Raw genomic sequence first — 6,000 nt, forward strand, 5'->3', positions numbered from 1 at the left:
ATCCTATTGACCTCCCTATTATCCTCAACATCTCTTTTAGATTCCTCTCTTTTGTACTCTTCTTACTAGTTGCATAGCCTATACTCACACTCAGCCCCACTTCCACTATTCATAGAAATATTGTAGTACAGGTTCCACAAATGACAGGGAAAATGGGTTTCATCTAAGTCTTGGTTGCCTAGCTTAATATAATAAATACTTTGGAGCTCTATCCATTTTCACCCCAAAATTTAATATTTTATTTTTCTGCACAGCTAAATAAATATACAGATAAATTTCATATATGTGTATATGAAATCAAATCCATTGTGTGAAATTTTCAAAGACCTAATAAAACATATTTATGTATGTATATATGTATATATGTGTATACATTCATTTGTTTATTGATATCTAGGCTGGTACCATTTCATCGTTATCACCAATAAACAATACTGTGTAGGTATCTCTTGTAGCACTACAGAATCCTTCTGGTATATGTTCACAAATGGTATAGCCGGGTCATATGAAAGTTCCGCTTTTAATTTTTTGAGAAACCTCCATACTGATTTCCATAATAGCTATACTAGCTCACACATTAGTCCAGTAGTGAATAAAGATCCATTTTCTTACATCTTTCACAGAATTTGCTGTTTGTTTTTTTCTTTTTTTTCTTTTTTCTTTTTTGGATAGTAGCCATTCTGAATGAGGTGAGAGAGAATCACAAAGGATTTTTTTAATGTACATACTTTTTATTTTATTTTATTTTTTTTCTCAATGCAGTTTATTCAGGAACCTTGAACAATCTTCTGACCCTGGGGAAAGCCAGCCCACAGCTTAAATAGCCTCTGGGTAGCCAACTCCAGTGTGCCACGTGGGCAATGCAGATAGGTCCACATACATGGAAGCAAGCCAGATCCTCAGCCTTAGCCAAATATGGAGTTGTTCGTGACAGAGAGCACTCACCATCAGGAAGGTGGAAGGCGGAAACCAGCTCCATCTTTAAGGCACAGCATTACGCAGCTCTCTACAGTTCCCCCTTTTTGTTTTAGACGCACTTTTTAAATTTGTGTTTTTTTTTTTTTTTTTTCTTTTGAGAACTGCTTCTTCATTTCATGAGCCTATTTTCCAACCAGCAGTTGGGGGATTTTGGTGCATAATTGTTTCAAAGCTATATATTTTCTAGAACTTAATCTCCATTGTGAAGTATAGCTGGCAAATATTTTCTTGCTTTCTGTAGGTTGTTTCTTTATTCTGATAATAGTTTCCTTTACTGTGAAGAAAATGATTCTTTTCATTTTGCCCCTTTTGTTAATTCTCAGGGCCAATTGGAGTCCTCTTCAGAAAGTTGTTACCTATAATTAAACCTTCTGGGTTGTTTCCAGCTTCTGGCTATTACGAATAGAGCTGCTACGTACATGATTGAGCAAATATCCTTGTTGTATACTTGAGCATCTTTTGGATATATGCTAGGAGTGGTATAGCTGGATCTTGAGGTAACACTATTCCTAATAGTCTGAGAAAGTGCCAGATTGATTTCCAAAGTGGTTGTACAGGTTTACATTCCCGCCAGCAATGGAGGAGGATTCCCCTTTCTCCACATCCTCTCCAGCATGTGTTGTCACTTGAGTTTTTGATCTTAACCATTCTCATGGGGGTAGGGTGAAATCTCAGGGTTGTTTTGATTCACATCTCCCTGATGGCTGAAGATATTGAGCATTTCTTTAAGCGTTTCTCTGCCATTTGATATTCTCTCTTGAGAATTCTCTGTTTAGCTCTGTACCCCATTTTCAATTGGATTACTTGCTTTGTTGGTGTTTAACTTCTTGAGTTCTTTATATATTCTGGATATTAGCCTTCTTTCAGAAAAAAAGGTTGGTGAAGATCCTTTCCAAATCTGTAGGCTCTTGTTTGTTCTGATGATAGTATCCCTCAAAGGAGGAATGGATACAGAAGTTGTAGTACATTTACAAAACGGAATACTGCTCAGCTGCTAAAAACATGGAAATCATGAAATTTGCAGGCAAATGATGGGAATTAGAAAAGATCATCTTGAGTGAGGTAACCCAAAAACAGAAAGACACACATAGTATATATTCACTCATAAGAGATATTATCCATATAATATAGGATAAACATACTAAAATCTATACTCCTAAAGAAGATAAACAACAAGGAAGACCCTAGGGAAGATGCTCAGTCCTCATTCAAAAGGACAAATGCAATAGACGTTGGAAGCAAGAGAAGACAGGGAACAGGACAGGAGCTTACCACAGGAACCTCTGAAAGACTTTACTGGTTGAAGTATCGAAGCAGAAGCTGAGATTCATAGTCAAACTTTGGGCAGGCCCAGGAATTTTATGAAAGAAGGGGAGAGATAAATCCCTGGAGAGGACAGGAGCTCGAAAAGAAAAACAATAGAGCCAAAAAACTTGAGCTCTGGGAGCCCTGCAGAGATTGATACCCCAACCAAGGACAATACATGGAGAGGACCTAAAACACCTGCTCAGATGTAACCCATAGACTCAGTATCCAAGTCGGGTCCATACTAAGGGGAACAGGGGCTTTCTCTAGCATGAACTTAGTGACAGGCTCTCTGATAACCTCTGCCTGGGGAAGACAATGCAACCAGTCCTGATGAGACCTGATAAGCTAAGGTCAAATAGAAGGGTAGGAGGACATCCCCTATCAATGGACTAGGAGAGGGACATAGGGAGAGCAGAGGAAGAGAGGGTGGGATTGTGAGGAGATGAGGAAGGGAACCGCAGCCGGGATACTAATTGAATAAATTGTAATAAATTATAATAAAAAGGAAAATAAATAAAATTAAAACAAAAACAAAACAAACCCTTCAAATGATTTCCCATGTTTTCCTCTAGCAGTTTTATTATTTTCATTTTTTAAATGAAGGCCGTTGATCTGTTGTGAGTTTATTTTTATTAGGCTGAAGATACAGATCTAATTTTATCCTTCCACAGGGTGATACTCACTTTTGTCAACACCCACAAAAATTCAATTCTTGCTTGTTTGTTGATCCAGCTTTGAATCTTCAGATGTGAGTGTATAACCTGGAATAAGCATAGAAACCAGAAAAGCACAAAGAGATTGTGCAAGGTAGGTGAGGAGTTCTAGGGCAGGATAAAAGTGATAAGTAGTGGAAAATGAAAAATGTGAGAGAGGTAACTGGGGATGGGGAGGAGAGATGAATACTGAAGGAGGAGGGAGGAGAGGAAAACAACTCTAAGGCAGTTTGAAAAACCATAAAGGATCACATTATATTGGATATATATATATATATATATATATATATATATGGACTATATCAGAGATATACATGTGTGTGTATTATATTAGATATATACATACATATATGCATATGTATATGGGGATCAGGGCTGAAATCTGACAATTTTGCTGATAGTGTTCTTCTTTGATTTATTCTTGTGATTATTATAGTTTTATGCTGTATATTTAAAACAGGAAACGTGTTCCTTCCCATTTGTCTCACTCAATATTTCAAGATCACTTGTGACTGCATAAAAATTTTAAGATGAATATTTTAAACTGTTATTAGGATCTTGGTGGTAATTCCATGAATATGTAATTTGTTTTGTTTAGTACCAAGTCTTCCAATGCATGAAAAAAAATATTTTCCGATTTATTTCTGTTTTTAGCCATGGTTTGTTTGCTTGCTTCAATATACATTTCTGTAAGAATTCTTTTTAGATTATTTTATTGTCGCTACCTATGGCCTAGAAATCACTGTGGAGTTCTGGCTGATCCCATAGTCTTGATTTTTATGCACTGCCCTACTCAGATTGCAAATGGAGATTTGACTTTTCAGGACATTAGCAATAAGAACATGACTGCAACTAGCTTTTGCAGGCAGATATTTTGCCTGTTACTTTGCTCTATTCAAATATTAATGCTAACATTTATAATGTGGAATCTTTTGGATTTTATACATCTAAAGTCATGTCATCTATAAACACATAATTTACTTTAGTTTTCAATTTGACTATTCATTCATTATATATATATATATATATATATATATTTCCAATTAGTTCAAATTTCCAGCATTGTGTTCAATACAAGTGGTGAAATTAGGCATCCCTGCTTTGTTTCTGATATTTCTTTTTTTATTATTAATGTATTCATTTTACATCCTGATTGTATCCCCCTCCCTTGTCTCCTCTGGGTTTCACCCTCCCTCCCTCTTCTCCTTCATCCTTGTCCCCTAATCCTCAGAAAGGGGGAGCCCTCTTCCCTTACTAACTGAAAATTGTTTATTTCACACGCATTGGTTTTGTTTGTTTGTTTGTTTTTACCAGAAAATATATCTCTATGAGGGTGTAGTATTCCTTAGAACTAGAGTTACAGACAGTTGTGATTTATCATGTGGTTGCTAGGAATTGAAATCTCAGGCTCTTAACCACTGAGCCATCTCTCCAGACTGTTTCTGATCTTTCAAATAAAGCCTGTCACCTTTAACCATTGAACTTTATGTTGCCTGTGGGGTTTTCATATATGACCTTTACTATGCTAAGTAGTAGTAATAAATGTTTCTCCCTGACTTTTTATTCTGAAAATGCTTTGAGTTTTGTATTTGTATTTTGGCTGACCAAACAGTGACCATATATTTGGTTAACCTCATTCCGGATATGGTTTTGAGCATCTTTCTGGATGATATCAACATTTTAATTAATGAAAAACTGAAGCACATCGCACAAAGCCCGGGTAACTCGGGCTTTGGGTCTCCAAGCTGGAGCCACAAGTCTGCATGTCCCGATCACTTACCTAGGATGATCCGTGGGCACAAGAGTGCCTGAGACTGGGAGTCCCAGTCACAAGAAAACCCCACGGGGAAGCAAAGTTGCAAGTCTGATCACGGGTCACCCAGTTGTTCCCTGGAAGCTCTCACTGACCGCGGGTACCCGCCACCATCACAACTGAGCTCCCGCCGCGCTGAGAGCTGCACACCCAGCTCACTGGTACAGACCAGCTGCGTGCCCCAGTGCAACAGGGACTGGGAACCCCTGCCCGGAGAGGGCCCCACAGGGAAGGAAGAAACCATGCTGCTGGGGTCACCTAGGCTGTGCCTGGAGAAAGTCTAGCAGACTGCAGATCGCAAACAGGCAGGTACGCCCAGCCATCACAGATCAGGGCCCAAGCAGGGAGCACAGAGATATTGGGAACCCAGCCCCCAAAGACTAGCAGGCAGGCGCACACTCTGCCAGCCCAGAGGCCTGCTTTGTACCAACTACTCCTTACTGACAGAACTGTGTGCCCCAAGACACCAGAGTCTTAGAGTCACTGTCTGGAGAAACCCTCACAAGGAACAAGGAACGAAGCAAAGGGGACAGACTTAGGCAACCCAGTACATCCCCAGAAAAGGTCCCACAGACTGGCCCAACCCAGGGAACTGCTGTGCCCCAGATAGCCTGCTGTTACCAGTACTCACCCGCCACAGATTATCTCTTGGTTTCTGGGGCACAGAGCCCCAACCTCAGACCTACAAAAGACCGGAAACCCTGAGATCAACCCCCAGATACTGCTCCAAGGGGCAACCAGTTATCCCTAACAAAACCGACCAAACCACAGGACACACAGGTTACAGCAGCTGATCACTAAATTTACAGCAAGAAAACCAGAAGGAGGACAGCTGTTTCCAGGACTTCTCCCGGTGAGAGGAGAGCCCTCTTAACTAATCAGGACCACAGTTACCGTCCAGGTCTCTATGCCTGAGGTGAGCTGTAGCAACGCCTGAAAAACACTGGCCATCCAGTGACTATACCCAAAAAGCTGAGAAGGCTTCCTTCAGGAAAAAACATCTTCCTGCCAAAGGGATTCTCTCCACTGCAAGAGTCCAGGAACAACCAGAAACTAAGTTCAAACAACTAAGATAGCCCAATGGGTACCCATAGTACCAATGGGTAGAGGACAGCATAAAAGTTCAACCAACAAAAGCCAGACCAATATGGCATCTTCAGAACCCAGTTATCCAGGGGCAAATAGCCC

Source organism: Meriones unguiculatus, chromosome X, assembly GCF_030254825.1.
Source record: "Meriones unguiculatus strain TT.TT164.6M chromosome X, Bangor_MerUng_6.1, whole genome shotgun sequence".
Lineage (NCBI taxonomy): Eukaryota > Metazoa > Chordata > Mammalia > Rodentia > Muridae > Meriones > Meriones unguiculatus.